The sequence below is a fragment of the Hydra vulgaris genome, chromosome 09 (assembly GCF_038396675.1).
Source record: "Hydra vulgaris chromosome 09, alternate assembly HydraT2T_AEP".
Lineage (NCBI taxonomy): Eukaryota > Metazoa > Cnidaria > Hydrozoa > Anthoathecata > Hydridae > Hydra > Hydra vulgaris.
The window spans coordinates 4623709-4631152 of NC_088928.1; positions in this window are offsets into that span (position 1 = coordinate 4623709).

Consider the following 7444-nt stretch of genomic DNA (forward strand, 5'->3'; position numbering starts at 1 on the left):
TCATATAGATGAAATAACATCAAGTTCTTTTTTTTTCAGTAAATTTTTGTTACTTTTTTTACTTTAAATTTTTAAAAACTTAAAGTAAAAAAGTAAGCAAAAGTGTAAATCGCAGTATTTAAAGAACCAGATTCCAATTACATATTTAAAACCAAGCCCGTAGCAAGCTTTTTGTTTTGATTCAGAATTTAACTTTATATATTTATGTTGTTTCTTTTGGTTTACATTTGTTAACCGTTGTACAGCTTTAAATAATCAATGATAAAAATAATAATATAAACATACAATGATAGAAAATATAACAAATATAAACAAGGTATCTGAAAGAAGATCGCAAAGATCTTGTCGTCAGAACCTTAAATAAGCATTTAGCAAAGATGAGATAAAAAAAAAAAAATTTTTTTTAAAAATTGCAGGGTAAATAATCTGTGTCTGAAGAAAGATCAAGAGGATCTTTTCATCAGAATTTTATACTAGAGTAAACTAACTTATAAATTAAAAAGTATAAGAACAATAAATAAAATAAGAAGGAATAAATTTCTATAAACGTAAACATGTATATAAACAATAAAAAAGTAGACCAAAATATATTTTTAACTTTTACTACTAATAATAACTCAATATATTATCTAATGAAAGAATGAGATTTTTCAGTTTTTAAAAAAAAAGGCAAATAGTAATAGGTACTTCAAAATTAAAATTCGGCAAAACAATTTTATTCCAAAGGTGTGGCGCTCGATAGGTAATACAAAATTGATTAAAGCTTGTTTGACAAAAAGATTCATTTAAAAAATTATTATTTCTCAAAATATAATTACTGATTGGTTTAAAAGCGAAAAAATCTTTGAAGACAGCTAGGGATAAGTTATTTATCAGCATATAAACAAAACGGACAACATTTAACTCGTATATATTCAGAACTCTCATTTCAATGAAATAATGCTTCGAATGAGAGAAGCAATTTGCAAAATTGATTATACGGATTGCGCGTTTCTGACGAAGATAAAGGCGTTGCAACTTACTTTTTTTCTGTACTTCCCCAAGCAATATTGGCATAATTTAAATAACTATGTATAAATGAGTAATAAAGTTGTATTAAGACTTTTTTATTGAGATAGATTCCTAATTTATATAAGCCCCCGTTTTTTTAGAAATTTTTGTGCTTATATAATCAATATGGTGATTCCAAGTAATGCTTTCATCAAGATAAACACTTTAAAATTTTGTAACAAAATCTCTTTTTATTTTCTTTTGATTGATAAAGATTTGAGGTAATTTTGATGGGAGAAGTTGCTTATTTGTAATCGAATGAAATAAAACCCATTTTGTTTTATTTCAATCGATTATGTTTATGTAAAGCTTCTTAAAAGTATTGTGATAATCAGACTATGTAAACAATAAACCCCTAAAATGTTTACCTCCCTTTCATGCCATTTGCGTGAGAGCGACGAGTTTATAACATTTATATATACATTTTTTTAACATTTTAAACTAAATTTAAGTTCATTAACAAGTCTCAAATGTCATGCAATAATCTCTTTGTGTTCAAAAATTATGACCATATAAATTTTGAGCAACCTCTCTAATTATTTAGGGGATTTAAAATATTATCTTTAATTAAGTTATAAGTTCGTCTGACTATCGAATTCTGTTCCTCATTCAAAAGTTCGAAGCGAAAGTTAATTTAACTCTTTTTTTGGGAATAAGAAATCAAATGACGCGGACTTCATCGTTAAAATTTGTCGAAGAATAACAAAGAAAATTAAGTTTTTATAAGTGACTTTAGTCGACAAGATCATTTGTATTTTTCAAACAATATAATCAAATTAATTGTTTTTTCAAACTTAATTTGGTTGATTATTTTTTTTTTTTATTACACAAAGACATTCTTTAATGCGTGACTGATTTTTAATTTCTATAACTTTTTTCTAAATTTGCCGCTACCAATAATTACTTTTCTTTTTTAAAATATAAAAATGGCGGGGACAAGAAGAAGACAAAATAGTCTTATTGCTAAACCCCTAAATATCCGTACATAATAAAGTCATTAAAAACTCGTCAATAAAAAATGATTATGATCATGAGGTTTTCTGAAGTTTGAGTTTAATAAGTTTATTTTAGTTGACAATTATAGTTTTGTATTTTTTGGGAATATACCTAAAAAATTAATATATAAGTAGCTGAAATACCAAATTATCCTGTTTTAGCATGTTATTTTAGAAAAAGAGAAATCTTTTTCTAAAATAACATATCAAAACAGAAGAAACATTGCATAAATAACAGAAATTTTGAATAATTTAATTTTTTTAACATATAAATAAAATGGTTTAAAAAAATATTATCCATGAAAATATGAATTAAACAAAATACAAGATTTAATTTTAAATTGATTTAAATACAAGTATTGCGGGGTATAATACCACGTCAAAAGCAATATAAAAAGGTTTCCTAATTTGAAAATGCGGCGATGCTTTTTTTTTTCACCAAACCGATTAGAATTACTAAATCAACTGCATCTTTAACTAATAGAATTATTATATTGTTACGTACAAATGAGGTCTTTTAATGTGTTGTTAAAAACCATATTAAACTCATTTAAAGACTTTATTGTAACCAATAATATGTTATGATGTCTACTTGCGTAAATTTTGAGATGTAATATTAATATAATTATGAAAAACCAATGATTTTGGTTAATAAATATACTTTTGGTAGATAAAACATACCTAAGTGCCAAACTTAAATTGTTCTTAATTATATCACATTAAAATGTTTAGGAAAATGTTGAAACAACCACCTTGTTCGGTTTGGGTGTAAACTTTATATAATCATAACCTTTGAATTTTGAATTTTAAAATCTATCGACTTAAATTTAGTATAAGAAAATAAAAAATAAAAGTTACTAATTTGTTGCCCTCGCATTTGGGGTAGGAATGGTAAATTTTTTTAGGGTGTTTTTGTATCCAGGCTCCCATCACCACAAGTTTTATTTCTTAGTCTACGTATAAATCATTGCTTAGCTACTGCACAGGTTATACGTATATTACACAGTGACGTAGCAAAATATTTTTGGCCAGTAAGCATACTGGTCCAGGTGCCCAGTTTCTGTTTTTTTCTGGAACAATAACTTTTACTAAAAAAGTACCAAAAAAACATCTTTAAATACATTTGAGGCTCCTAAACCTTGCGGCCCTGGGACAGTATATGTTGTTTACACTGGCCTTACTGTAGTTAGGTCACTGATACTACACGCAGATAAAGATATTTACATAAATAGTTCTAAATTTTTCACGCCCATAAAATACAGTACTTCGTAAAACAGTGCCGGATTAGGACTTACAGGGTCTGGGGATACTTTTGAGCAGGTGAACTTTTTTCTAATTAAAGTGGCGAAAAAACCGTACAAAAATAAAATATCCTCTTAAATATTTCGTAGCTCCTAAATCTGCGGGACATGGGATTGTAGCCCCCATAATCCAGGACTAGTTTAAGCTTTTCCTCCTTAGTTTTTCAATAATAAAAACTTTCACGCAAAAAACCTGGAAAAATGAACTAACTATTATGCCAATTATGTCATTTCAAACAGTCTACCCTCAGTCTCAGTCTTCCATGGGTATATGCGCCTTCTAAAGGCCATGTTTTAGCTTTGTCTGAATTCTAGACTTTACTTTTTTGCATTACTGTTGCACAAGATCCTCAAGTTATTGTAGAATATAAGTAAATTTACTTACTTATTTTATTTAAATTACTTTTAATTTACTTTACAAATTATATAAAATGTAAGCTTATGTAATTTAAATTTTATTTTATATAATTTATTTTTTAAGTAAAAAATTCCTATTTAAAAAATATTATTTTCTTTATAAATTTAATTTACATTACTTTAATGTAATTTACTTTCAAGTTATTTTTAATGTAATTTTTTTTTAATTAGTTACTTTTATAGGTAAATGTAAATAACAGTTTGAGAAACTCTTATATTATGTAATGTAATTTTCAAAAGTAATCAAATTTTAAATGTAAAAGTAAACAGCTTTTTCATGCTACTTACTTTTACATGTAAAAATAAATCACTTTTTGATGTAATCTTCTTTTACATAACTTACTTTTGAAAGTAAAAAAACTTACTTTAGAAAGTAAAAGTCGTTTCAAAATAATTAATTACTTATACAGAATGTATAAGTAATTAATTATATAAGTCTTTAATTTTTTATAATTACTTATAAAAAATTAAAGACTTATACAAAACATAAAACTGCTTATGTAACTTTAAAATCACTTATGTAGTTTTCTTTTTGATGAAACTCGTGTAAGTAAAAAAAAAGTAAAAGAGCCATCCCTAATGAAGAGTTCAAGTCTTTGTCGGCGTACATTAATTAGGTGACCAAATTAACAGTACGTATTGCACCTTCTAACATCGTGAGTAATTCCTGTCCGCTTTCTCAATCTTTCTATGCTATCTTTCCAATACGACTTCTTAAAGTCGTGTTGGAAAGATAGCATAGTGAAAGCATTGGAAAGATATAAAGTGTGAGCTTATCTTCGCTTGGTAATGCGGCCTCTATATGGCTATTAGCCGGAAGAGGATAAACCACAATACCAGTTAGAGAGAAATTGTTATAAAATATTTCAAAATTATTCAATTTTGAAGTTTAAACATAAATAACAAATTATAGTAGATATTTAGTTCGTATACGTTTAGAGCATTTATTTTCTTAAGTAACGATACGTTTAGAGCATTTATTTTCTAGGCACTTTCGTACCTATCCGCGCCCAAAACTACTCAACTTGCTTACTTTTGTTTTGTTTAAATATTTTTTAGGAGAGATGAATGATGTTTGTCCAAGCAATATTACAATAGTTAATATTATGTATAAATGAATATTATACATTTTTGAAACACATTTTATTTAAAAGATGTTTTGTCTTGAACATAATCCCTAGAGTCTTTAAAACTTTATTCTCGACAAACTTTAGTTGGCTTTTTTAACTTAAATGTTCATCGAAAATTATTCCAAGTATTTTCATTGAAAAAACTCTTTTTTATTTTAATATTGTTAATTGTTAGTTTTAGTAGTTTAAGTGGAAGGTTCTCGGATTTAGATGGTTTAGCAAACAAAATATATTTTGTTTTATCAGTATTCAATGAAAGTTAATTTGCTGTTAACCATTATATTAGTTCTGTGTTTACATAATGAAAAATATTTTTTAAATTTAAGTCTGAAAAGAAAACATTAGGGCCATCAGCAAAAATTATATAATTAAGTATTTTTGAGGACAAATAAATATAATTTATATAAATTAAAAACTTTAAAATACGTAAAAATAAGTATAAAAGACAATTAAATAATTAAATATCATAAAATTATTGTTGATAAAGATCTACATACTTTTACACTAACATTCTTGCGGCTCTTGGTAAAAGTTTTTTAATTTTTAAAGGAAAATCATCTCTCTACTTAAAGTAGTTTGCCGAACTCTGCACTAACATAATAAATCCTTAATTTTAACGGACAAATACTAACGGATTTCAATCCTTTAAAATTTGATTCCATTTATATACTGGAAAACCCGTTGGTGCACTAACGACAGATTGATCCGTTGTATACAACGGTTTTTTTTAGAGTGCATATATACATATATACTTTTACCATATATATATTAGGGTATCCTAAATTTAGACTTTTTTTTATGTTCTATAATTTGTTCCCATTCTCTAGTGTCCCCTTATTGTAAATATATATAAAAAAATATTTTCGGACCACAATTTCAGCAGTATCTAAAATTCCAATTTTTGTTAAAAACCGACATTTTACACATTTTCCTAATAAAAATACAAAAATGTATCAAAATATATATATTTCAGGAATAATAAATTATATATTTTTTAAATGGGACTTAGAAAGATCTTTTTTAAGCTTCTTTCTGTTGTCGTTGGCCACCAGCATTAAATTTTGTTGCGTATGTGTTTCACCTTGCACAATCGTTGACGCAAGTCAAATATTTAACAAATTTTTTGAATAAATCTAACGACTTTGGTGCTTTTTTCTTCCTCTACAGCTCTAATACACCATTAGGAACTTCTGCAATTTTTAACAGAAGCCAACTTTCTGGACCTACCAGTTCCCAAAGCTTAGTGGACTCCGGTTTAATTGGTAGCTCAGGTTTTCCAATCTTGAACTTGTCAGGAACGTCATCTGAACTAATTTATCCAACATCTCTTTCTTCACTTTCTGCTCTACATCTTCATCGGCTTTAGATAACAGTCAAGTTCAGTTCATAGATAGCTTAATCAATTACAAATTATGTCTTTCCATACTAGCAATCAATGCCGAACCAAGATTGGGATATGTATCTTTGATGCAAAATGCATTCATGAAAGAGGTAAAATCATTTGAGGGTGAATTTGCAACCAAATACGACTTCGAAAACTAAGGTGCATACCAGACAGCTGCTATCTTTATTACCTTTTTTCCTCTTCTCTCATAATTTAAGTTCTTTGCTCATAACCATGGTGATCGTAAATCTAAAGAGTAAGATTTTGTCATTATTAATATTTATTATATTTTTATTTATATATAACTTGTTATACTTACGCATTTTTTTTCAATATACTGTACCTAGCTTCATGGCAGGCTCCAGGTTGATAAAAACAAAATCCAGGTACTTCTCCTCCCAAATAGAAAATAAAAACCTTGCATAGTTTCCTGTAATCACTACTCACAAAAGTTTTTGAAGCAAAGGTTTCTTTTCCAAACTCTAGTGATTTCTCAGCAGTTTCATAAAGGGGTGACTCAAACTAAAGCTGACTCCAATGTAACCTAACTAGGTCTATCATCTTGTTAACCTTTTTCTTGAATAAACATCAATTTTTTTGGAGTTTGACATATAGATCTTTCCTTGGGCCCTTCGTCTTCTCTCCAGTAAAAGCCTCCATAAAGTGTGAGATGTGTATTTCTAGCATATGTCTTCTACAGAGAAACCATATAAGTGGAATATTAAGAAGGAAGCTAAGAATAACAACGGCTCCAGAGTGTATTTCAGTATTGGGTGCGGTAGTGGCGCAGCAAACAGCAAATATTTGATCTACAATGTCAAAGTATTCTAGCAGATTCAAAATTGCTTTAGCCTGGTCACTACCTTTGGAACTTGGTGTCTGAACAACACCTAGCAGTATGTCATCTGTGTCATCCATATCAGAAGATGTAACACTAGCCGCTACTCTTTCTACAAAAACAGTTATTTTTAGATCTTCTTCAATCTGTTTTATCCTTTTTTTCATCAAAATAAACACATAACTTTTTTCCATTCAAAGTAGTTATAATTTCTTGCCTGAGCTTATCTTCTAATATCTCTTGAATCTGTTTCTATGTACTGTACTTCTTGATCGATTAATAGCTTCTGGATTTACACCAGCTTTACTTCAAACAGCTGCTACTACTTT